The following is a 27,850-nucleotide window of genomic DNA, read 5'->3' as shown; positions in this document are numbered from 1 at the left end:
TCTTTGGAGAACATAGGAGTGTTCTTCCTTGATGTCTGTTAGAATCGATTCAGAACTTGGTAAAAAGACATTTTATGTGTGTGTGTGTGTGTGTGTGTGTGTGTGTGTGTTTTCAATAAAAAAAACAAAGGTTTTTGACAGATTTCCATCCACCGTCTTCAGAAAACATGATCTGTTTATTGTGAATAATGTCTCTGTATTTCATGCAAACCTTAACCCTAAACCTAACCCTAAACCATAACCCTTTACCATAACCCTAAATCCTAACCATAACCTTAAACCTAACCCTTAACCCCAAACCTAAACCCCTAAACCCTAACCATAACCCAACACCTAACCATAACCCTGAACCCAACCCTGAACCCTAAACAATAACCCTTTACCATAACCCTAAATCCTAACCATAACCTTAAACCTAACCTAAACCTAAACCCCTAAACCCTAACCATAACCCTGAACCCAACCCTTAACCCTAAACCATAACCCTAAACCATGACCCTAACCCCTAACTCTAAACCGTAACCCCTAACCCCTTTGTGTAAATCATTCCCGAGTTCATGAAGGAAAAATGTTTGGTATTAAATTCCCCCTGATATCGACTAGGTATAAAATCCTGGAAATGATGTAAATCCATTAAACTCTTTCTCTTTGTCTTTCTTTCATGCTCTCACTTTATCTCTCTTTTCACTCCCTCTCTCTTTCACTCTTTCTGTGAGTGGAGCTTCAATGCTGCAGTAAGTGTCCTCATTATACACCAACCCAAAGGACACTGACTTAATGAATTAAAATGGACAGTAAGCATCAGCTCCATAGCTAAAAAGGATCATATAGATGATAATGTAGACTTTAATGTGGACCATAATGTCAATGATATTTGTCTTGGAGCTTCTGGTTCTCGGGTTCTCTGTGAGATATGAGGTAAACTCCTGGGTTGTGTTGCCATGAGGTTGATGCGTCTACGGCCACAACAAAAGCATCCGAAGTTCCCAGACAACCCAGTTTACCATTCTGTTCCTATGTAATGGAAACCCGAACCCTTCTTTATAGCACATGCTCAGACTGTGCAGTGGTTCCATGATCTTATATACTGCTGATAATGTGTTGACGTGTTGAAGATCAAAGTCAGCTGACTGTGGAAAGGACGTTTCTCATAATCACACACTCTGGTGCTCATAGTAGTTTACACTCTTCAGTGTTCTGTATTGTTTTAAGACTATAATCACACTCTTGATGTCACCCAAATGAAGATGGGTTCACCTTTGAGTCTGGTTCCTCTCAAGGCTTCTTCCTAATTCATCTAAGGGAGTTTGTCCTTGTGACAGTCACCCCAGGTTTCATCATCAGGGATAAATACATCATTTACCTTCAGTCTTAAGTTCTGTAAAGCTGCTTTAAAACAACTTCCATTGTGAAAAATGCAATCAATGCTAATTTGAATCCATATATATATATTTATGTGTGTAGAGCACTAATCTCATACACATATGCAGAAGGCAAAAAGAAAGTTGTAATGTAAGCCACGCCCTCTTCAAATTTAAATTAATTTACTAATATTTGCAAACCTGTACACATACCCTTATATTATTACCTTTATATTAAGAAAGAAAGAAGGATAGAAAAATGATATAATCTAAGCCACACCCACTTCATAGTTGATACACTGATATGTGCAGCACTAAACCCAAAGCTGCATCCTTCATTCTACCTGCAGAAAGCAGCGAAAGTTCACAAGGAGCAGATTCTTAATTTGATTTTTCATTTTAAAAAAAATATACCATCAAGATTCAAGATCACATTCCAGCGACTCTGATCTGCAGCGAGTGATGTGAGGAGATTACAGTCATTTCATGCTGAGTGTAAATAAATACTTACATAAGCATACAATTCCACTGCCTCACCTACATCATCATCATCATCATCATCATCATCCATAATACACAGTGTGTGTTTCAATGGAGTTGCAGGAGACCTTCAGAGTCAGAAAAATCCTTCTGTAGGTCAAAGCATCTAAAAATACCTTCTTTATATATTTATATATTTTTATAAATGTATTTAAATAAATAAAGAAGATATTTATATTTATATTTAGCTGCGTGACTGCATTATGGATCTGGTCCCTACACTGCTATTTTTATATCAACACACGCTGAAGTATCCGAATATTTTTAGACTTAATAGCACCCGAAAAAGGACAAAAAAAAAAGGGAAAGAAACAATTGAGTCCCATTTGCTCCGTGCTGTACGTGAACGCTGCATGCCCTTTTAAAATGTGACGTGCAAAATAAAAAGCACGGTGACATTTAGTGAGCTGCTGCGTTCACACCATTCACTGACCAGCCTTTTGGTTCTGTGGTTCCAGTATCCAATAAATGTTCTGATCAGGTGTTATGATGGATCACACATCCTGCTAATCTCACACTGGTTCTGCTTGCTAGCGTGTCCTTCACGGTTCCTGCTACACACACAGCAAACGTGACTTTAGCTAAAGATTCCCATCGAAACTTCAGAATTATTTACATTTCTTTCTTTCTTTCTTTCTTTCTTTCTTTCTTTCTTTCTTTCTTTCTTTCTTTCTTTCATTCTTTCTTCCTCTTTTCTGTCTTTCCATCATCTCCAGCTCATTACATTCACATTGATTATCCAATCAGAACAGAGGATTCTCCATTGCAGTGGTATAAACTCCTGATGGGTGATGGATGATGGGTGATGGATGATGGATGATGGATGATGGGTGATGGATGATGTGTGATGGGTGATGGATGATGATGGATGATGGGTAATGGATGATGGATGATGGATGATGGGTAATGGTTGATGTGTGATGGGTGATGGATGATGTGTGATGAGTGATGGATGATGGGTGATGGATGATGGGTGATGAATTATGGATGATGGATGATGGGTGATGGGTGATGGATGATGGGTGATGAATTATGGATGATGGATGATGTGTGATGGGTGATGGATGAAGTCTCTGAGTTTAATGTAACATTAAATAATGGGATTAATGCACTGGTACTGGCTTCATGTTGCCGCAGTCTTAAAAAATGTTGCACAAAGGCAGCGGTGCTCAGGGGTCGCGTCTACATGTTCACCATTCAGCGCACGGCGTACTGGAGCAACGCACTCGCATGCAGAGAGAGAGGGAGAGAGGGAGGATGAGAGGGAGAGAGGGAGGATGAGAAGGAGAGAGGGAGGATGAGAGGGAAAGGACGGATGCAAGCGAGTGTACACGTCCGTGTTTGCAAGTGAGGACGAGGCGAGCCAGAGCGAGTGAGTAAAACGATTTGTCGTGAATGTGATTTGATGTGTGGATTGTTAGCAGTACATGCATTTGTGCGATGTGAGTCTTTAATCATCTCTCTCTCTGTATCTCTCTATCCATCTCTCTCTTTGTCTCACTCTCTCTCGCTCTATCCATCTCTCTGCCACTCTCTGTCTTTCTTGCTTTCCACTCTTTGGTACGATCTGAGATTAGAGCGGCCCACCGTGTTGCCCTCGTCCTACCCGCCTCTCCGTTCCATTTCACAGGGTTGATGGAATTACCACAGGGCCACAGACCCCACATTAGCCTGCCCAGAGAGAGCAAAAGAACGAGGGATGGAGATGTGAGGCTTCAAAACCTACATCAGCGTGGAATATGTGACGTTTCTAAACTCAGAAATTCACTGGGAACGTGTTAATGTGAACATACCAGGGTGATATCTCAGATAGATAGATAGATGGATGGATGGATGGATGGATGGATGGATGGATGGATGGATAGACAGATAGACAGACAGACAGACAGACCTCCATCATTTTACATGGCGCACATGCGAGTTTGCTAGCGAGGTTTTTTTACTTTCATCATGTGGCTGCAGGTTTTTCATTCCAGTTGCAACTAACATCTGTATGAAGTTGGAGGTCCGAACAGGTCCGTACAACTTGACAGTCTACATTACTGCTGATACGTTTAGGGTTCAGTTTTTACAGCTGTGTACATTATATACAAAACTTCCACAAACGGTGTATTAAAGTTCAGGCCAACAGGATGCACAATTCTCATCATTTACTATCCCTGATTAGCATCGATTAGCATTAGCCATGTCAGTCTTTAACATCATCGGTGTGAAGCGTTAAACCATGCTAGCACGGTTATAAATTCATCACTGTCAATCATGATGCAAATATATTCATGCTTAGCATCATCATGCAAATACGACTCGTATTAGACACACGCTGTCGTGAAGCTTAGCGGCATCACTGTCGATCACAATAAAATTAATCACACTAGCATAACACGTGGCAGTGTGTGAATCAAACCTGGCAGCGTCAGGACCAGTCGGTTTGTTTATAATTAGCTTCATCAGAATCATAGTGGCTCTATGAATATCATGCTAGCAAGAGGCTTATCATGATCCGAATCATTCTCAGCTTCATGAACATCAATGTTCAGCCTTCACGTTCAGCCTGATTGATCCTGAGGTTTTATTGTCGATCATTACGCATTCGATCATGCTAGCTTTATGAGCGGTGTTGCCTGAATCATGCTAACAATCATCAGTATCAACTGGTATGCGAATTGGGTCAAAGTCATGCAGCGCAACTTCACCAACTTCAATCAATAGCAATATTTGCTTTGACTAGCATGCTGCTAAACATGGTCTGAATCGTACCTAGCGTCAGGGACACCAAATTTGGTTTAGCATCATCAGTGTCAAGCTACTTAGCATCGTGATTTGTTTTCCCCCCATTTTTGAACGATTTAAACTTTTTATCTCTAGAACGTTCAAACAGAAGTCGTGCAAATATTTGCGTGGTGCAGTGACATGTAGCTGAGACGCCATTAGCCATTAGCTTATTGGCTCACATTTCGAGTGCTCTGTGGAGCCATCTGTCCGTTTCCCCATAAAGATTTTACTCCACACTCACACTCTCTGTTTCTCCCTAATGGTGAGGTGTGTGTGTGTGTGTGTGTGTGTGTGTGTGTGTGTGTGTGTGTGTGTGGGAAGGCGGTTGACTGACATGATGGGAATGAAAGAAACATATCGAGCAGAAGGTTTTCCCTCGTGACAAGGGCGTAAATTAAAAGTCACCGGGACGCTAATAGCGAGACGACGAAGCGTAGCACCGTCTCAACGTCTGTCTCACACAGGAAGTGGACGTGGTGGAGGAAACTAGACAAACGTGCACAGTATTGTCAAATGTTTGCGGACGCCTGAACATGAAATTTCACATTTAGTCCCCATCTGCTGTCATAATAAGATCCACTCTTCTGGGAAGATGTTCCTTGTGGAGATTCATTCAGCCACAAGAGTGTTACTAAAGTCAGGGACTGCTGGAGGTGAGGCGAGGAGGTTCCTGGATTGCAGTCAGCATGAAACATTCATCCCAAAGCTCTTCAATACGATTGGAGCTCCGAATCAGGAGACCTGGAGAGGTTTGGCTTGCTCTCTAAGATCAAGTGAAGTGAAAACTAATAAAACACTGTAGTACACTCGTACTCACACTGGAGCAGTTTGACAAAGAACCACATACGGCTGGAAATGTCAGGTGTCCCAAAACATTTGGACTTATAGTGTATGTTTCATAGCCTTTTCTCTCTCTCTCTCTCTCTCTCTCTCTCTCTCTCTCTCTCTCTCTCTCTGTCTCTCTCTCTTTTAGCATTGATCTCCTTTGTTGTTGCTGTGCTCTTTTCATCTCTCAGTCCTGACCTTCGGACTCTCCCTCTCTCTCTCTATTTCTCTTTCTTGTTCTTCTCGCTTTATCTCGCTGCTCTCCTCCTCCTCCTCCATACCTCGCGTATTGTGTTTTTTCTCTCGGTGCCGCTCGTCTCTTCTTTCTTTTTACCGCTTGTTTGTTTTTCAGTGAATTTCGGAATCTCCGACAGCCAGGCAGAGGTGCCAATACTTATGCTTGAATTGATGGAAGGAGTCTCCAGTGTGAGAGCTTTAGATCTCAGAATCACTTGCGTGAATGTAACTATAAATTAAGTGTTTTATTCCTGTGTAACAGACTGAAATGTGCCTTTGTTCATCTTGAAGCATCTTTAGATCTCCTGCTCTTCACATGGATCTGGAGGTTTATTTCTTTACACAGGATATAATGTAGAAACGCTGGAGATCTATGGTCCTGCTGTGGAACAAAAGAGAAAGGAGGAGAGAAGGATGAATGAAGGATGAGTGGAAGAAATGAAACCAATACAGCAGAAATTCACCATATTCGGTTCAGGATCAATTCCTGGCACAGTGATTCGTACTGGATGTGTGTGGAGTAAGAGTGAGCTGAGGTGATGACAGACAGCATGTGTGACGTGTGTGTGTGTGTGTGTGTGTGTGTGTGTGTGTGTGTGTGTGTGTGTGATCTAGGATTTCCTCAAAAAATCTTCACTGAGTCATTTTTTATTGAGGCGGTGCTGCTGAATATCATTTTCGGTTTCAAAGTGTGTTTACAACTTTATCGAGTCGAAAGACTTTTTTTAGGCAGAAAAAAAAAAGTTTCCAGAAGCAGGAACTTGCAGATACGGAAATGAGCCTCGCTCGTCATCCAGACTTAATTAGAATGAAATCTAGAGACGGGATGCGGCACTGCTTTTGATGTCGGCTGCGGTTCTGAATCATTTATAAAGTTTGCTCTGCGTCCGGCTCTGGCTCGGTTCTGAACGCATTTTATTTCAGTTCCGTTTGGAGTTTTTCTGAAGTGTTCAGGTGGAACAGGACGTATGGACGGGTCTGTGTGTGTGTCTATGTGCAGTGTGTGTGTGTGTGTGTGTTTGTATATATACACATTATGTGTAGAATGTGTACACTGTGTGTATTCTGTGTGTGTGCAGAGTGTGGGTACAGTGTATGTGTGTGTGCAATGTCTTTACTGTGTGTACAGTCTCCATGTAAAGTGTATACTGCGTGTGTTCGGCTGTGTGTTTTGTTCGACGGGGCATTTTGTTTTGGAGCAGGATGTCTTGTTTGGTGAGTCGTTTTGTTTGGCAGCGGGCATTTTGTTTGGCAGCAGGGGGTCTAGTTTGGTGAGTCGTTTTGTTTGGGAGCATGGCATTTAGGTCAGCAGGGTGTTTTGTTCAGTGGGGTGTTTTGTTTGACAGCAGGGTGTTTTGTTTGGTGGGGGGTTTAGTTTAGCTGGGTGTTTTGTTTGGCAGAGCGTCTAGTTTAGCGGGTGTTTTGTTTAACAGCAGGGGTTTTGTTAGGCAGGGCCTTTAGTTTAGTGGGGTGTTTTGTTTGACAGCATGGCGTTTTATTCAGCGGAGTATGTAGTTCAGGATGGTGTTTTGTTTGACAGCAGGCGTTTTGTTTGGCGGAGCATCTAGTTCAGAGGGTGTTTTGTTTAGCAGCAGGGGTTTTGTTCGGGGCGTGTAGTTCAGGATGGTGTTTTGTTTGGCAGCAGGCGTTTTCGGGGCGTTTCATTTAGCAGGGGTTTTGTTTGGCGGGTGTTTAGTTTAGGGGTGTTTTGTTTGGCAGCAGGGCGTTTTGTTCAGCGGGGCATGTAGTTCAGCAGGGTGTTTTAAATTTTTCATTACATTTTTATTTGTATAGCACTTTTAACAATTCACATTGTCTCAAAGCAGCTTTACACCGAAAATGTGGTGATAAAAATACATATAAGATAGCTGGGAGTTTTGTTTGGCAGTAGGGTGTTTTGTTTGGTTGGTCATTTTGTTCGCCGGGGCGTTTTGTTTAGCAGCAGGGCACTTTCATTAGATCAGACACTGGTCAGATTTAAGGGTCAAAATCAGGATCAATAAATTAGAAGAGGATGAACGCACACTAATGAGATGTTCATACATCAAGTCAGTCTGAGCTTCACTTGAGAGCTTTATGGAGTCATTACACTACACGGTGACCTTTCTGCTGGACATGCAGCAGTCCAGAGCGTCAACTGGTCTCACATCATTAGTCATCTGGTCTTCCACGTAGCTGCTGCAGCTTTCAGTGTGTTTTCTGTTTGCACCTGAGCTTTCAAACGATTCGACCTGGAATCAACTCAGCTGCTGGAAGTGACTCGTGAGTGAATCTTTTTTGCTGCAGGAACACAAGGTGATGTGGACGTCTGAAAACAAACGAGAGAAAATGAGCACTGATACTCAGCAGAACTCATAATTTATATCATTAGATAACCGTTTATTGAGCACTGGCTCAATCATTAATTCGGCATTATTTCCTCCGCTGTAAGTTTTTGGTGCAGATGTTTGGAGGCCTGTGTTTCCCCAGACAACATTTACCCAAATTTATTTTGTGTTTTGGTCTGAATATTTCTATTATGTGTGAAACCAAACCAAATGAATGAAAAGAATCTCTCAGAATTCGAGTCTGGAAAAAGTTTGATGATCACAATGTGCCCAGGTGCATGATGGGAATGCATTAAACCTGATAGGTGGGAGCTTAGTGGTTAAATCATTGGACTTTGGATTTGAAGGTCATGATTTCAAATCCCAGCCACACCAAGCTGCCACTCCCAGGCCTCTAAACAAGACCCTTAACCCCATAACTGCTCCGTTGTATTAATGAGATCAATGTAAGTCGTGTGCATGTACTGAATGCTCAGACGTTCAGGAGAGAAATACACAAAGGAAGGGAGGATGGAGAGATAGAAGATAGAACACAGGATAGGGAACAGTTATACCACAGTGAAGAACATTCTTTACAGTTGTGCACTTCTAACTTCATGCAAAAATAGGTATGACGGTTACATACCAGAAATATCTCCTCAACTCATCCATCACATGGTTTCAGAGTAGGTTCTGCCTCTTATCATTTTTGGAATATGGGTTCATTGGGTTTGAAGTTGTGATTATGTGGAGTTCCTGAGCTCTTTCCTGTCCATCTTCAAGTTATCTACAACTACTTTCTTGGTCCCTCAAAGTGCCAGGAACTCCTGAAGAACATTCCTGGGGTCCAAGATACCATTATTATTATTATTTTAGATTTTTTCTGATTGAATTCATTGTCAAAAAAAATCATTCTTCTTCCTTCCTAAAAAGCTTCACAGCCACCATTTTGTAAGTTCTCGCGGTCCCACCTCCACACTCGTGGTAGAAATGTGCAAGCTAAAACCGTCCTCCGTGTGGAACAGTGCAACACACTGCAAGTTAAAAAGGAAATGGTGAGAAAAATGAATGGCTTCGGATCTCGGGGGATGAGAATGAGTGAGTGAGGAGGAGGAGGAGGATGGAGAAGGAGGAAGAGAGACAAAGAATATGAGGGTAGAGGAGGGAAAAAGAAACAAGTGATGTAAAGAGGAGGAAGGAGGAGGCCTGAGCTCTGTAGGAGCTAATTATGATGAGTCATCCGTGGCAGTTGTGCTTCTCCTCCTCTGGGCTCTGGGGGAGGGTGAGTGTGTGTCTGTCAGCCGTCTGACTCCAATATTCACCCAGCTCACGGCCCAGCTCGTGTCCTAGCAGGATTCCCAGTTAATTCTTTTCGTTTTTCAGTGTCTTCATTCGCCTGTGGTCTTAGCGGGGGAGATATTTTTGGGACAGCTGATATGAAAAGGAGAAATTGGGCTTCAGCGGCGTAGTGGGTGTTGTTTTGACAGCTTCGTGTAATATGATTCTGGATGCGTGGTTGGTTTTATTTGAAGACAACACGGCCTCACCATCGCAGATTTGTAGCAATTTACCCGAAGGGGCAGTTAAGTGAGGAGGTTCGGGGTTATAGAGGTGGAACGATCCGCAAAAATTTGATTCAATACCATTACATTACTCTGTACGGTAGATTTCTATTGATTCGACATTATAACAGTATAGTTACGGATGTTGACAAAGCTGTCAACCCACAAGGAGGGTTAAGGGCCTCCTTCAGGGGGCCCAACAGTGACAGCTTGTTAGTGCTGGGACTTGAACCCCGAATCACTGCACTTAAACAATTCATGTATCTCTGTATCAAAATTTGACCTTTCTGCGCCTGTCCAAAATTTGGTCCAAAACTTCATGAGCAAACTGCTCCAAAGATCTCAGTTTTGAAGATTGCCTTCACCAGAGAGCATGTTTATAATTACTCAGGTGATGCAACTGAGGTTGAGGAACTGTTGAAGTTCAGGTCATTCTTGTGATTTGGTTCTTTGAATCTCATTCATCAAAACGAACAAATCTTTTTTTTTTGTCATTTAGTTCATTTCGTTCCATTAATCAGAAATAAAATAAAATGTTATATTTTCAATAAGCAGATCCCCCAAAATGTCTACATACCATTCAGTATCAAAAAGCTTCGAAACTAGTTTTCCAACAGATTGCAAAGCAATGCTGTACACACAGTCACAAGGAGCACCGACCACGTCCACACCCACCCTACTCAGCCTTCTTTCTTCAAGATGAAGATCCAGCTCCAAGTTTGTCGTTTTGCCACAGTGGTGGAACAATCAGCAGAAGGTCTTGACACGCTTCGAAAAGACGACTTTCATGGCACATTCCAGAAGAACGCTGGTGGAGAGCTCGTCTCTAAACTTTTTGAAACCACCTCATACACGAACTGTGACTATAGTTTCAATAAATGATGTATGTATATATAACTGCATAGCATATATAGGAGTTACGTTACAAAAGTTACAAAAGTACAAACGACGAGTTTAAAATCGTGTTTAAATCGGAACACAGATCGATCACGTGTCTGGACATTGAAGGAATTGAAGTGTACCGCTGTATAATGTAAAACCTCACCATTGTTTGAACTGAATGAGCTGTAATTTTTATCCCTGCACACTTCTCACAATCTCTCGACCCTGTAAGGCATCATGGCCGCCTTTTCTCAGATCTCATGTACCGGCTTTTCCCTCTAGGGAACACTAAATCTCTCAACCCTCCAGCACAGACTCCAGTGCATATAATCACAGTCTGGAACGTGAATCTGGAATGGAGAGTACCTGCGCTAGCACTCCAATACGTTAGCATTCATTTGGTGCCTTTCTTCCTCGAGATCCACGCTCCACAATTTTCCGGCAGTTAGATCCCCTAATTAATTGTAATGTGCTTTGCAGATTACGTCGGAGAGGAAGATCATAAATGAGTTGCGAGTTTGAAACGCTGATTAGATTGTTGTTATGATCCTGGAACGAGGTGCACCCGGAGAGACACACAATCCTGCCAGGCCTATTAGCATTTTGAAAGCTGGAGTGTTTATTTCAGTGACTGGACACCGTTATGTAACGGAGAGCAAGGACATTTCCTGCGAGCGGCTGTCCTCTGTGAGCCGGCCGCAGGCCAAACCATTCAGCAGGATGGTAATGAGGACGTTGTGTTACTGTAACATGACAACGCGCCGCTGTGTGTGCAGGCAGCACCTACAGTACACTGCTGATCTCAACTCTATCAGAATCGCTTACGTTTTAATATATTTCTGTTTATGAATATGTATTAAATCATTCCCAGTAGTCTCTTCTCTTCATTTCATTTTTTTTCCATTCCTTTCGTTTCTCACAGATTCTTCTTTCTGCATCAGAGGTATCTGCTATAATGCTTGCAGGCTTTTATTTTACCATTAACTCCATGTTGGCTGTGATTTGGCCACTCTGTGGCAACTTCCTATTGCTTGGGACTCCTTCCTGTAACTTGTTGCTGTGACTTGTTTCTTTGACTCCTTCCTGTGTCGAAGTAACAACTAAAAAATGAGAATGAAAAAAGAAATGAACACAAAAATACTTACAGCATTTTGCTTATTGGGAGAGTTTTAGACGGAAAATGGGACATCTGGGAATCTAGGATATAAACCAGGAAATTACTGCTCTCTCTCTCTCTCTCTCTCTCTCTCTCTCTCAAACACTCTGTAGACTCATACCCACATGTGCGTTCAGGAATGTAATCGAGCAGCCTCCTGTACTCACGTTCGCACTGCGACAGTCAAAAGAAAGAAAAGACAATAAAGGTAATCGGTGTGAGGTCTGGGCTTCTCTTCTCTTCTCAACGCTGTTAACTGTTTATAAAGCCGGAGACGATGTATTTTATTCCTGCCGAGCATCTATTTATGAGACTCGCTGCTCCGCGCTACAGGAGCTGCTTTTTAAACCTCACAGCAGATGTAGAGAGTGAGGGAGAATGTCAGGGTGGGCCTGAAACCGCTCTGCCTCCTTTTACTGCACGCCATCCGATCGCATCACAGCGCCCCACACCGCACCCCACCACACTACACCGGCTGCCCCATTGCATCATGGTCCCAATGACCACCAAGGGGGGCATTTGATGATAGCACCTCGCCCTCTCTTTTTTTTCCCAAAGGCTTCTCCTCTGTGACTCTTTATTTTCCTGATACGTCACTGCGAGCATTTTATATGAGTTTGTATTAAAGCTGACAGTTACAGTCCCAAATAAACTCGGACTTCACCTTCAAATCCAAACACAACACACGTCTACAGGATCTGATTAAAGGGACAATCGGTTATTTATATGGAAAAAATGATAGCTATTTTTTTATTTCCTTTTTTCAGCTCTATAATTTAACGTTATGTTTTTATCCAATTATAGTTACATTTATTGGTACTGTGGGTTGTCAGGAGCAGTAGAGCATTTTCACAGTGCTTTGACTAAAAAAACGAACACAATCTTTTTGCAAATAACTCAGTTTACCTTCATGAGCTTAAATACTGAAGATGTGTGAGGGGCTAAAAACATTGAGGACTTGAGGCAACGCCACCAAACTGCGAGCAACATGTTTCTTTATTACATGCAGATTTCTTTCTGAACACAACCCACTGGACGTCCAGACGATATTATTTTGTGTTTTTTAGGGGGTTATTTTTACTTTCTGCATTTTTTATGAGAACAGAATCCTTTAGCCTGTGAATAAAAACCCCAGCGATCTTATAACACCATGTGCAATAATATACCAGGTGCGGTTTCATATTATGTACAATATGTTCTTATTTCTCTAACACCATTGATTTTTTCTTTTAATTTTATATATAGAGAATATTTCATTTATTTTTTAAATTCTATTTCATTGTTATTTATTTTTGTTTCTAAAGCAGTCTCTGGCATAAAATTCTCTTTCGGGATTAATAAAGTTCTTCTTTTTTTATCCGATCCTATCTTATCTTTTCTTATTTTGGGCTACATTCATACTTCATCAAGATACAAACCCACCCAACCCAGACACAATCTGTGTCCCATAGTGGGCGTGTCTCAAAGGAAAAACTATAGAATTAATTAAAATAAGAAAAAAAAGTTTGTAGAATCTCATTCTTAAAAGCTAAACAATAATCTTAATTACACCAAGGATCTCTGTAAATACTGGATTGTGATTGGCTGGAGTTCGGGTGCGGAGTTCAGATGTGAATACTGGATTGTGATTGGCTGGAGTTCAGGTGCGGAGTTCAGATGTGAATACTGGATTGTGATTGGCTGGAAGGAGTTCAGGTGTGAATACTGGATTGTGATTGGTTGGAAGGTGTTCAGATGTGAATACTGGATTGTGATTGGCTGGAAGGAGTTCAGGTGTAAATAGTCGATTGTGATTGGCTGGAGCATGACATTTTTTCTGCACTTAAACTAGGAGACCCAAAACCTGTTCCAGCATGACGATGCCCCTGTGCACAAAGCCAGCTCCATGAAGATCTGGTTTCCATGGGTTGAAGTGAAAGATCTCCTGCTATAGAGCTCCAACCCTGTTAAACATGACTGCATGTCAACACAGACTGCACTCCAGGCCTCCTCACCTTCTCACCTCCTATCTTCTATACACAGATAAAAGCTGTAGACGAACACAAGTTGTTCTTCAATCGCACAACTCTGGAGTTTGTTGCTAAGTTGTTGAATGTGTTGTTGGAATTGTGCAACATCTGACAGGTGTGTGAGCTGTTAATTACTGCTGAGCCGCTTTGCACATCAAACCCAGCTGTCCCGCAAGCACAATACAGCAAATTTGTGTGTGTGTGTGTGTGTGTGTGTGTGTGTGTGTGTGTGTGTGTATAAGCGACAAAAAAAGACAAGCACCCGGTCTCATGCATAATTCACGAGATGCTAAGGAGCTCTTTTAATCTTTCCGTTCATCACAGATATTTTCACTCCATCACTCGCTGCATGATCAGCACATTTTTATGGACTGTGTGTGTGTGTGTGTGTGTGTGTGTGTGTGTGTGTGTGTGTGTGTGTGTGTTACTGAGATTTCTGAATGATGATTTTGGACCGTTCTGTATTTGAGGGTTGGCAGAGGTGCATTGTGGTCCGTCATATTTATTACTAATGTATTTAATTACTGTGCGAGGAGGTCATGATTTTATCAGATTATGTGTATATCATTAGCAGGCCGTGTATTTCACCCCCAGGCCTTTAGTGGTGTCCTACCTGGATCAGTCCACATCTTAATACCGTCATGACGCCACGTCTATAGAAACCATCAACATTATAGAGAACGGAGCGCTGCCTCACACAGGAATCTCATACAGTGAGAATGAAAGTCATTACTGAAGCAAGAAACGCAATGAACACAATTTAACACGTCTTTTTTCACTGTAGCCACGACTGCATTAATAAATAACTGGATATATTTGAGCTTGTGCAGTTTGCTACAGATGCGGTTTGAAAGCTTCGACCAGTGCTCGCTCTGATCATCCAATCAAAGGACGGGACAACTATGACATGATTGGACACCTGCTAGAGGGCGCCGGAGTGAAAAAAAATCACAGCCAACATGGAGTTTGCGGTAAAGAAAAATGTATACACTTGGTGGCGCTGCTCTATTGAGAGTACCACTATAAAATAAGACTATTATAATAGATTATTGGGAATAATTGTATTAATATTTGTGTGCAAAAATATATTAAAAAGTATAATATAATATAATATGATATTCTAATAGAGTTAAGATGAGAAGTCTTGCTGGCCCTTTTGGCTTTCCATTGTGTGTTAGAGAAGGCATCACATTTTGGATTGTTTGTGTGTGTGTGTGTGTGTGTGTGTGTGTGTGTGTGTGTGTGTGTGTGTGTGTGTGTGTGTTTGTGTGTGTGTGTGCACGCGCTGTATATATATCTGGTTTATAACAGTTCTCTGTGTCACACCTTCAACTTCACTGCAGTTCTTTTAACATTTATGAAATGAAGTCTGCAGTGTGAGTGCTTTGTAATAGTCAGAGGTAACTCTAAGAGCATCAGGATGGAGGAAATGTAACAAAGACAGATAAAAAGTATTACAATTAAAGTGGTATAAAGACCAGAGGGTCACAACCATTGGTGATGCCCCAGTACCAGGCCGTAAAAGAGCTGCTCCTGGGTTGCAAGAACATTTTGAGTAAAATGTCCATGACTATGACACTATACAAGGTGGTATTAAAAAGTTTCAAGATTAACTCAGTTTTTCAAGAAAGAACTTATTTATCTTATTTATCTAAAATTCCACACGATCACCTTCAAAACAGTCCCTTTGTAGAGCAATACAGCAAGCATGTGGTCAGAATAGCACCAGTCAGCACCATTAGTTTTCCAAACAGAACTTTTTCCTGGTGTACATCGAGTCGGAGCTTCGTACCCTGGACTGTTTAAAAGAAAAAGCATACCCTTACATACCCTGTTTGTTTAACTACCCAGAATCCAGTGCATGACATCACCATCAAATCGATTAAAGACATAATCTGCGCCACGTACCGTGATTTAATGCGGCAAACAAAAGCGAAGGCAAATTGAATTTCTTGCACGAGTTCCTTCAGATAAAAACTCCCCGTACGCCGAGCGAGGGAGCGCATGTCTTTACAAACACTGGTGCTCTTTTGTGAGAGATGCCGGATAGGAATCTCGGCATGTTAGCGCGGCTAATGGCACTTAATCCTCGCCAAATCTCTTACTGAGCAACTCGCACGTTTCTCCCATTAAAACGTCATTTTTCGATCTTCTCTGTCATTGTCTTTTCCTCCTGTCAGAGACAATGGGGTGGGGGGTGGGTGGTGGGGGGACTCCTGCGTGCTGCATGGGTTTTTATTGTCAAATGTCTTTGCTGTTCTCGATTCCTCTCTCTGAAGGAGTACGATGAGGAATAAAGTGGAGAAGTAATGGTGCCTTACGTTGCTGAGAAACACAGTGTAAGTGATGTGAGCTGTAGGGAATTAAACATTTACATCAAAAACATAAATAATAAAACTATTAATAAATACATTTACATTTTATAGCCTTTGGCAGATGCCCGTTTCCAGAGCAACTTACAGTTATCGCAGTTATACCGCTGAGCAGTCGAGGGTTAAGGGCCTTGCTCAGGGGCTCAGCAGTAGCCGAGCTGGTGGTGGTGGTGGGATTTGAACGTATCAATTTCTGATCAAAAGTACAACATGTTATTCACATTAATCTCCTATTTCAATAAATAGTCTTAAAACATTTACTGTATTTAGTCTTCTAAATATAATGTTCATAATCGCAATGTAGGAATTTTCCGAAACATTTTATGTAGCATGTCTATTAAAGATATTTTTTTATCATAATTCCAGTTTACGGAATTTCTCCACTTTGTATCACATCGTTACACTACTTACGGGTTTTCTCATTAACCAGCTGGAGACTATTTTATAAACTTTTAGGGCGTTTTGGCAGACTGAACTTTTTACTTTCATTTTAACATTTTATGCAACTGAGCGGTTAAGGGCCTTTCTTAAGGGCCCAGCACTTTCACCTTTGGTGGTGCTGGGATTTGAACTCACAACCTTCAATTTAGAAGTCAAACATCTTAACCACTGAGTTTCTGATGATTAAAACTGCTTGGAAAAGCTAAAGTGAGCGCGCAACCAGAGTCTGAATATGAGGAACTTTCCCTGCATAAATACCGAATGAACCGTTGAACATAATTATCATGGTCATGGATCGAGTGAGCCTAAAGGAACAGTATATTGATATAAATGGCATAACGAGGGCATGAACAGGAAACGGGCAAAGGTCCGGCGATTAGCAAAGAAGAGAAGGACGAGAATGATGAATCAGATTGAGACGTGAAAACCGGGGACTCGAAACAATAAACAAAAGCTTGGTACACAGCTCATAATTGAATTAAGTGCTTCGTAGTTACAAAACAGAAACAAATGAGTATATATACAAACATGATTTAAATACATAAGTACAGACATCGCTATAAACAAATACATGTGGCATGAAAATACATGAGAACACAGACGTGAAGGTGGAAGTGCGCTAGAGCTGCAAGTCGGCTCGGTTTCCGTGAGTTGCCATTTCACACTCAGCGTGATGGAAGATAATCTCTCTAACAATCACCTCTGAAAACCACCTGAGATTTCTGATTAGCTGCTCTAACCCCGGAATCATCCTCTTCTTGTTTCTCTCATCATCCTCTTCTTGTTTAAAAAATAGTTAATGTCACTTGTAAATTGAGCTTCTGAACGAGGCGCTAACGGACAGATTGTCATTTTAATCACATTTTAAAAATCTTTGAAAGTGTTTTATCGTTAGTCTCTGAGCCTAAAATCTGATTTTTACCCAATGATTTGCAGAACAAGCAAGCTTTCATGAAGCTAACATCGGCCTTCTATTACTTCGATTACTTTGAAAATATCTGCCAAATGCAGTAAATGTTACAACAGTAAGAAATTTTTTTTCATTTTGTTTATAACTATTGAAAATGCCAGATTTCATTCATCTGGTGGGAAAAGGAAAACCTCTGCTAGCTATCAGTGCTGAAAAGGTTAGTTATGCTAGCTAGCGTTGAAGTTTGGGGTGGCAGCTGTGTTAGTTAGCGAATTAGCAAATGATATGGAACAAAACAGGCTACTCTGAGGTGGATTATCATATTGTCCAGAATCTTTTTTCTTGTTGCTAAAATTATTTTAAACCTCAGGTCCGGCTAACATCATGGTGATCCAGGTTTTAGCATGTTAGCATCTTTTATGCATACTTTTAATCAATTGAAAATGTTGCTAATTACGTTTTGCTGCATCAGAATTTCCGCACGGAAAAGTCGCCGTATTCCGAAATGTATTTGTTCGCTCTTGCCTAAATAAAGATTTCGCATTTTGCAGTTAGCATGGAGTGTATTTTAACATCCTGTGTGACTCCCCCACACTTCTGTCTGCTTCTCTTTTATAAACGTTTCCCTGGATATTTCCTCTCGCCCGCCTACTTTGTGACTCAGGCCTCTCCTGACTCTCCTCTCTGGTATTTATCTTGCCTGAGAGAGATAGTGAGAGAGAAATATAAGGGCCACAAGCTGAGATGTGTTTAATGCACCAGAGTTACACATTACGGGGACTTGCTCTGAAACGAGGCCTGTGAGCTCCCTGATACTCGGCGGCGAGGTTAACGAGCTCGGCCATCCCCTGAAGCTGAGCCGCGGCCGGCGTGATTGGTTTTAAAGTTTCATCATGCACCTGAATGAAACTGCGATTTCTTTGGCGCTTGGGTATGACGGCATGTTGTATAGCAGCTTTTCGTTACCGAACAGATGCTCAACTGTTACTGAAGTGTGAAAAATCCAGCGGTCATCTGTGTCTATTAGCAACACAATTCACAAGGTTTAGTGATTAACTGTCGTCTGAGGAAATGAACTTGTCGTAGCTATGAATCCCGGAAGATAAACGTTTGCGATTAGAAAGTCTCCCTGACACTGGAGGTGAACGTTTCTTCATCAATTTGACATCATAAAGACAAACACTGTGGACGTTTGTGGGCGTTTGTAAAATTCAGTCTGTCGAATGCAGTAATTGTTACAACAGTAAGAAAAATTTTCATTTTGTTTATACTAATTAAAAATATATTTACCAGTGTTTATTCATCCAGAGGGAAAAGGAAAAGCTATGCTAGCTAGCATTGCGGTTTGGGGCTGCCGCTGTGAAAATGAGCGAGTTATTAAACTATATGAAAACCAAACAGGCTACGCTGAGGAGGATTTTCACAGTGTTCTCTCAGCCTGTGTTTTTCTGAGACATTGTGTCTCCCTCATTCTCTTCTCTGACTCAGAGGTGGACTCCAAGCCTGGGGTGAACAGATCGTCAGAACTCCAGATCGTCAGAACTCCAGATCGTAGCTGAACAGATTGCCTCGTTGTTCGGTTCACGCCTTTGCGCTAAAACACAACAGCACGTCTCGGACACTACACAGTACACGCCATATAAACTGAAAAGGGGACTTCCTGTCCTCGAAGGCACCACTGAGTCTTAAAGCAAAAAGTGTAAGAGCTGCCGTGTTCCTCGAACCCTCCCGTTTCCTCCTCTAATCTTTTCTCCCTCGATACTCTCAGGCTTTCTCCCGTAACCGCTTCACGCTGCGGCGTAACGTAACGTAGCGGCGCCGGTTCCCGAGATTAGATTTGTGCGGGAACAAAAAAGCGAGTCGGAATGTTCATCTAAAACCCATTTGCAGCGTTGCATTAAATCTTCAGGAGCGACGCTTTCCAGAAGGAAACCATTATCACGCCATTACGCCCGATTCGCGGCCCGTCTCGGGAGCTGCTCGAGATCACATGGAAACATCTGCCAACATGACGCCTTTTTTTTTTTACTTTACAGATTTCAGAAACGTGTCGAGAGTTTTCCTGATAGCAGAAATCGCAAAACGAGGGAGAGGAGAGGAGTTTTATCAGGCTGGGACCAATCCTGAATAAATGATCTATTGCTTCAATAGATTTATATTAAATGCATAAAGTGCAGAAGAGTAGGAGTGGAACCCTTTCAAAATATAATATAATAAATATAGAAAGTAAAACCTCAGTACTGATTATGGATTTTACTCCGTTCCCCCGTGTCCTGATTCGCTCTACACATATATGGATAATAAATGAGAACAAACTCACTGACAATCAGTGGTGAACAAAGTACACAAACCACGTAGTTGAGTTAAAGTAGAGATTCACTCATTAAAATGTGACTTCAGTAAAAGTAAAAGAGTCCCTTTAACTTTCAATTGAGTAAAAGTACAAACGTTTTTGCCTTCAAATGTACTTAAGTGTCCAAAGTAGTGATTTATTATAACTATAATGTTCCTATTATAATTTTTATCACACGATCTTTACTTAATCACCTCAGTTTATATGAAAAGACTCGAATGTGACTCTCAGCACACTGATTTATTAATAGAATGATATTAATGACTCAAACACTGATTGATTTCTATTACAATGATCATGAACCCAAAAACCCATTTATTCCTCTCTAAATGTTCTGCTTGATGTTGAACTGATGTTGGTGATCAGTAGATACACCGAGCGCCGATCAGAACACGTGTAAAACAGAGCCAGCGCTCCATCCTGAGTGGTGACTCGCTGCGTGTTTCAGCAGTTACGCAAAATGTAGTTGAGTAAAAAGTAAAATATTTGATGTTGAAATGTAGTGAAGTTACAGTGAAAGTACAGATACGCAAAAAAGCTACTTAAGTACAGTAACGAATTGCATTTACTTCCTTACTGTCCGTCACTGGGGTGTGAAAGAAAAGAGGGCGAGGACTTCAAATTGGCACAGAATAAAGCAAAAGCAGTGATCTGGTTCTAGATCAATTCAGTTATCAGTTATGAATCAGTACCGAACAAAAAAACTGTTTGAGTAACACGATAAATCTAGAAATATAATAACAACTGTTCGTACAATGACAATATAATAAGCATTATGTAAAACAATAAAAAAAATGTTTACATGGCCTACAGGGTCTACACGGTGTCATTTAGTTGCTTTAGCTTTATAATGTGTGTACAATGTGTTTATTGTGTGTATAGTGTGTGTAGCATGTGTAGAGAAACCACTCTGCGTATAGAAACCCATCCGTGTATTTTATCTTGTAAGGAGAAGTGGAAGCTCGTTGAGTAATATGTTGGACTTCTGATCGGAATGTTGTAAATTCCAATTTCATCACCACCAGGCTGCCACTGCTGGGCCCCTGAGGAAGGCCCTTAACCCTCAACTGCTTAGTGGTATTAATGAAATAAATAAAGGGTGTCTGTGAAATGCTGTAGATGATACAACAGTGAAGGAAAAGTTTATACTCATCCAAAATCATCAGCGTATTGTGAGAAAGGGTTAGCTATTAGCTATGCTAGCTGGCGTCTCAATCTGTAAGAAGTGTTAATACAATAAACGTATGGTCCCGAGGACACAAAACACTACTTGTGGTAAATAAAGTGAAGTTGGTGAACTTCCAAGGTGACCTCTATAAATACACCGAGCAGCGAACTCATCTGCATAAAGGAACCGCTTGTCCCGGATGCGCTGGACGTTATTTCCTGAACACTAGTAGACAGATGGTCAGAAACTCGTCCAGTCTCTCCGAACCTCCATGCGGGGAATGTTTAATATTTTGTTGACCTCCAAGTTAGCAGAGGAAAAGGTTGAAGGGCGTCGATTTAAAGACATTTATCTAGAGACAGAAACAAAAAAGCTGCACAATCAAAAGCTGGGCTTTTTTGTCTCTTTGTGTGGATGAATATTGAGAGAAACGAGCAGAAAACCATCCTTTTTCCACACCTTTAAAATCTCACACATCTGACAGGTGGATGAAAAGTTTGTTGCTATGTCAGGGCTGAGAGGTTAGCGTGAGCCGAGAGCTGGGACGGTTTCATTTCAGTTAACCCTACCTTTGTGTGACTTTAAAAGGTTGTGAGATATTTAGGTCTCGAGTTTTTAAGAAATCGAGTTTTGGCTCAGATAGAAATCTGGTTTCATTGGATTATTTTAGTATTTTTGGAGGATAAATACATGACTGGCCCTGATTTCTGCTCAGAAGGTTAACGAGGTGTTTAGATGAGGTCTACAAAGATGAGAACTTCCAGAGAAACAGGATCAGGATGGATCAGACTTTTTTAGAGTGCAAAAATGGGGCAGGATCACTGGTATTTCAGGACCATGGATAGAGCTCTAGGATTTCTGGGTGGAATTCTTATCAATCATCACTCAACTGTGCTGAGGATCTCCACATGGACCTCTGATGGATTTATGAGAGGAGGGTAAACATTTAGAAACTGTAAATTCGAAGTGTCTATCAGGAAACACTTGATAATCTCAACTATAACAGATGAATATCCAATTGAAAAGTAGAAGAGCAGGATGGATCGACACTCGCCATAAATTTGGCGCTGCTAGTTTGCCAAATTCTGATTAAAATTCACAATACAGCATCTGCTGGTCACCATATAACTTCGCATGACAAGTCATTAGCAACAAGCGAAGAAGCTGTCACGTTTTACACGTCTGCATCTTTGATTGAGTGTGTAAAGGAGACAGGCTTTTTAATCCAACGTGGAATGTTTGACCTTCAGGAAAGAGCGAGTGTCCGGTATGGACGTGTTTGTTGTAGTTGCTGGACCGTTCAGATAGATGATGTGCATGTAGATATACACTATATTGCTAAAAGTTTGTGGACACCCGAGCATAAGATCTGCGTAAGGTGTAGTGCAAAGCTTATCTCCACTCTCGCTGGGACTTTGGGTACCTTAGCAACCGATCTGTAGTTGGCAGTAAAGAGTGAACTCTAAAGCAGTACGCTGTGTACTGATGTGGCTCGGCTGTCTCAAGTCTCCAGGTGATGGCTCCAGTGTCAGTCGTTTCAGGAAAGGATTTGTGATGATGCTGTAAGATTTTAAAAAATTAAAGTGAATCTTCTCTCCTGAGCAAAAAACGATGATGGCCCATAATGGAGAATAATGTTATTGATATTGACATCTTCAGCAAGCCAGGTTTTCTAGAAGGGTGTCAGATTTTCTGACTTTCAAAGGTGGTAAGATCGCTGTTATTAGTGGCCAGTCCTTGAAGGAGAGTCTAATGCTATTTCATGCAGAACTATTGAACTTTACATTGTTAAAGAGTTTGATTCTAATGCTAAACATGGTTTCGAAAATGATTTCTTTGCCAAATACTCTGCTCTAAAGTTAGTCTAATTTCCGTAAAGTTTTCTCCGCGATTTCATGAAGTCATTAGGCGGAATTCGTTATATGAATACTTCTCCCGGAAGAGCATAAGCGCAAGAACACACCCATCAGCGTGCTTCATTCGGTTACGGAAGTCGCCGCAGCTCTGCTCAAAACTCACCTGAAAGCATATGAAGTTCCAGAGCAGTGTAGAATCTCCTGTCATGTCATAACTATCAGTGTGTGAACGGATTGTACTTTAGTTCAGCATCAGCAGACAGACTACATCAGAAAACTACATCCATGATCAATGGACTTGAGCATTTTACATGAGCATGTTACAGTCAACTCAAAACGATCCACACTTCATGGTGCAGCTGTTATTTATTTTACTCCCTCTAGCACACGACAGAACTTACGTTCTACCCGTGCAACTCTTACTAAGACTGAAATGGTTTCTATGATTAGCACCTTAGCAAGGCGAGCGCTAACGCTCCACATTCCGAACTCGATTAGCAAATGCAAATGGCTGAGGAAGTACGAGCAAAAGAAAAGAAAACTACCAGCGCAAATCCTTATTGCCTGATTTCTAGTCCATCCCTCTTTCCTTCGTTCGTTCATTCATTTCTTTTTTGCAGGTGGGAATCGAGGCTAATACAATAGACCCTTAATGATATGTATTTTTGGCTGCTGCACTCAGGTTTCTGGTGCAGACAGAAGCTTCACGGGAGGGAAAGAACAGGAAGTGCTTAACGATTTCGACGCGCACGCAGTAATGTTTACAGGATTACAGCAGTTCTTTGATGATGATGTTTCAAATATCTGATCACATCTACATCTGACTCACTGTTGTTCTCCGAGTGCCATATTTTTGTCTAATAGCGCAGTAATAGTACACGGACCGCAGGACTGACTCACGGGTCGATATACATCACAGTAAACAATTATAATCAAATGGAGCATCCGGTTTGGTTATTTATGGACTGTACATGATTTATGTAAATAGCATCTGGGAAGATTTGCACTCTCAGTTATGTGTAAAAACATCTGGGGGTTGTAGATGAGATTGTGTCGTGACCTTGAAGATGTTTCTTCACTTATTCGCCGAGGTTTCAGGATCATTCTGGAACTAAGATGACGTCTCGGGTTCCTCACATGTTCCTCAGGTTCCTCACGTTTCAAATTCAATTGATATTCAATTCAAAGTATCTGAATTATTCATTTGTCAGCGATTGAAAATGATAGCAATGAAAAAAATAATTGCTGTGGAGTGTGAACACTGACTGCATCCCAGGCCTCCTCACATCACCTACATCAGTACCTGACTTTAATAACACCCATGTACCTGAATGGATCTCCACAAAATCTAGTGGAACATCTTCCCAGAAGAGTGGAGCTTATTAAGACAAATGTGGAAGGGATGTTCAAATAGGAGCACATAGCAATCTTCTGGGTTCTGTAGTGTAGTTTATGAGGTGAAGTGAAATATAGATTATTTATTTCTTTTACTCATTTTATGTAAAAAAAACATAAAAAAATAAGAGAAACCTGTAATTTTATCAGCTCATACTCATGTTCTTGTTTTGCTTTGTTTCCATGAACCTTCCCCTGAATGGCAGCTGATCGGTTGTGGGATTAAATCATAAAATTGAATCACGGCCAGGAAGACGACGGCTTGGAGCCGGGGAAATCGCATCCGCTCGCTGTTCTGTCTGTACTGTGACCGAAACAACGTTTTCGAGGTGGAGATGAGGAGGACTGTGTGTTTTTATGTCACGCCCTGAGGAAAGACACATACCGTGCTGTTCAGGGTAAGAGTGCTAATGAAAAAACACACGAGTCGAGTCGAGTTTGTTCAGTGCCTTAACGTTAGCTGCCAAAAAAAAAAGAATAGAAAAGAAATAGACTGTTCAGGCTTGGCCAGATTCATCTTTAGCGTAAAACTGTTATTCTTCCTGGAAGAAGGCTCATTAAAGCATGTAATCCATTCACGCCTGCCAATGCTTTCCACATTAGTGCTCGCTTGGGATTCAATTGGAAATCTTAATGAAATATAACGGCAGGGCCGGAATTCATAAAGGAAGAAATTGATTACACAGTCCATAAATAAATAGAGGATTCTTATACACACAAGCAGGCAAGTTGTTATTAATAATCTATAAAGGGACTATTTCATATTTATAGAAGGAGTCTCCAATTCCGGTCTTACACCAAAAAGCCTGTTTATGAACACTGTATAACACTGAATTTATCCTAAGTTACAGCCTGTTCAGTTTTACTCTGCTTAATTATATATTAGGAACTAAAATAAAATGGCCACACCCATTTTGAGTTTAAATTCAAATACAGATACAGACAAATATATATATATTAGCATCAATTTCACATACAGTCTTCCCTCAATCAATCCACCTCTTAGTACAATCATTATGACACCGTGGATATAAAAATCAGTATTATAGAAAAGTGCAGTAGAACAGAGCGCTGCATCACACAGGAATCTCATAAAGTGAGAATGAATGTCATCACTAAAGCAAGAAACCCAAAGAACACAATTTAACACGTCTCCTTTCACTGGAGCCACAACTGCACCTCCACATACAGTACATCATTTCTGGCAGCGATATTCACCTCATCACATCACCTCGCGGTTTTCCTGCATTTTCTCCGTGCGTTATCCTGAAGATTTGAAATGAAGGCAAATTGTGTGTTTTTGTGAAAATTCTACACATGGCATAAACGGTGCATGAAAAAGCTTGACTGTTTAGAACTGTTTAGGCGACATGATGTCCATTTTTTCTTGAAAAGTCCATCCTGTAAATCTCCTTGTAAGTGCATCTGTGAACAAAACTATTTCTTCTCCACTGTCAGTCATTGTGGAATGAAACAACAGCTATTAAATTCACATGAATATTTTTGAGCTTGTGCAGTTTTCTACAGATGCCCGAAAGAAAAGCTATGAAATGAAGAGAATGGACAATTGGGAATAATTTAATACATATATATGGACGAAGATATAAACATAAGTCAGTGATTGTGAGAGTGTTTAGGAGAAGAAGAAGAAGGCCTTGCTGACCCTGATGGCCATCCGCTGGTTACTACACAAGTAATGGCGAGAGAGTAAATAATATGTAAATGCTCCACACTGCACTAATCCTCGCTGACAAATGTGTCGAAACCAATATAACTTAATTGTTCGTGTTATTAGCTGAGAAAAGGCCTGAATGGAGAGATAGTGCACATTTTTGTGATATAAAATGTCCGTCATGCTGGTCAGGGGCCTGAAGGAGATGAATTGTAAACATTCAGGGCTTTACACTGGTGGTCCATTGGGATTACTGGAGCATATACACAGGAATGAGAGAAAGAGAGAGAGAGAGAGAGAGAGAGAGAGAGAGAGAGAGAGAGAAACAAAAGCAGCACACACTATTAATGTGCCTCGGCACTCTCAGGGTACAGCAGGGGCTTGTTTGCTAATGGGATCAGGAGATATTTACTAATAGAACAGTGAAGTGATTTTGCATAAGTGTGTGTGTGTGTGTGTGTGTGTGTGTGTGTGTGTGTGTGTGTGTGTGTGTGTGTGAAAAATAGAGATAGTCAGACTGGAAGGGAGAATAAATTGAAGAACCGTGGAAAAAGTAATTATGCTAGCATGGCCTTTAACCGTAGCAAACAGATATGTAGCATGCTAGTCAGCAGATAGATAGAGAGGTAGAGAGATAGATGAATTTCAACTCAATTGCCAGAAGAACTCTGGTAAGAAGGTAATCAGGTGCTAAATGGCTAATTGGTGTCTCTCTGTGCTGCTGCTGTGTAACATGTTAGCGATGCCCTTTAAGCAGGAAAAAATAATCTGCCCCATTTTCAACTTTAGATCAAAAGCTGGATCAAAGAATCGTTCACCAAACTGTTAATTCACCTCTAATGACCTCCTCTTGGTGGGTCTGGGCTCTGCGCTGAGGGCAGCACATAACTCGCTCATTAACTGTGAGAAAGACCACGTGGTCCACAGGCAGCATGAGGCTCGGCTTTGATAAGCACCACGCTCAGCTCCATGACTTTTTCTCCACCGAGAGTGGAAACGAAAGTCTCTGTACACAAGTGGCTCGGTGACGTTACGAGTGTGAAGCGGCGTATGAGCGCTGAAGGCACTTTATAGTTTCTATCATTTCTATAGCAAATAACATGCTTTTCTTAGGGATATATAAAGGCTGTATCCCAAACCACACACTACACACTCTAGCACAATCCCTCACACCACTTCTGCTTCTGAAAAATAAGAAGACTGTGAAAAAGATCATCTAAACACCTGAAAACAGCCTGAATAATAGTTTATCTGAGGTGTAATCATCTTGTAATAAGACATTACTTGTAATTCATCTTGTCCTGCTTTATTTTTGGTGTAGTGGTGTATTTTGGGTCTACTGGTTTATTCTTTAGTGTATTTTATGGTGTAGTGGTGTATGTTTTGGTGTAGTGGTGTATGTTTTGTTGTACTGGTGTATAATTTTGGTGTAGTGGTGTATGTTTTGGTGTAGTGGTGTATGTTTTGGTGTACTGGTGTATAATTTTGGTGTAGTGGTGTATGTTTTGGTGTAGTGGTGTATGTTTTGTTGTACTGGTGTATAATTTTGGTGTAGTGGTGTATGTTTTGGTGTAGTGGTGTATGTTTTGGTGTACTGGTGTATAATTTTGGTGTAGTGGTGTATGTTTTGGTGTAGTGGTGTATGTTTTGGTGTACTGGTGTATAATTTTGGTGTAGTGGTGTATGTTTTGGTGTAGTGGTGTATGTTTTGGTGTACTGGTGTATAATTTTGGTGTAGTGGTGTATGTTTTGGTGTAGTGGTGTATGTTTTGGTGTACTGGTGTATAATTTTGGTGTAGTGGTGTATGTTTTGGTGTAGTGGTGTATGTTTTGGTGTACTGGTGTATAATTTTGGTGTAGTGTATGTTTTGGTGTAGTGGTGTATGTTTTGGTGTACTGGTGTATAATTTTGGTGTAGTGGTGTATGTTTTGTTGTACTGGTGTATAATTTTGGTGTAGTGGTATGTTTTGGTGTAGTGGTGTATGTTTTGGTGTACTGGTGTATAATTTTGGTGTAGTGGTGTATGTTTTGG

General features: G+C 41.1%; 1 protein-coding gene across 6 annotated transcripts in view; it reads left to right on the top strand.

Moving 5' to 3' along the window:
* Positions 1-27,850, top strand: part of dlgap4a (discs, large (Drosophila) homolog-associated protein 4a) — an 80,259-nt gene that overhangs the window by 17,717 nt on the left and 34,692 nt on the right. For 2 of the 6 annotated variants that reach the window (XM_046869185.1, XM_046869184.1), the window contains exon 1: positions 24,403-24,543. The exons of 1 other annotated variant lie outside the window; for it this stretch is intronic. The gene's annotated coding sequence lies outside the window, so the exon portion shown is untranslated. Of the gene's footprint in view, positions 1-24,351; positions 24,544-27,850 lie in introns of those variants that run through there. 3 more of the 6 variants (XM_046869182.1, XM_046869186.1, XM_046869183.1) reach the window with 3 other exon arrangements.

Source organism: Silurus meridionalis, chromosome 16 (genome assembly GCF_014805685.1).
Source record: "Silurus meridionalis isolate SWU-2019-XX chromosome 16, ASM1480568v1, whole genome shotgun sequence".
In the NCBI taxonomy this organism is placed as follows: Eukaryota; Metazoa; Chordata; class Actinopteri; order Siluriformes; family Siluridae; genus Silurus; species Silurus meridionalis.
This window is presented reverse-complemented; position numbering and strand designations above follow the sequence as displayed.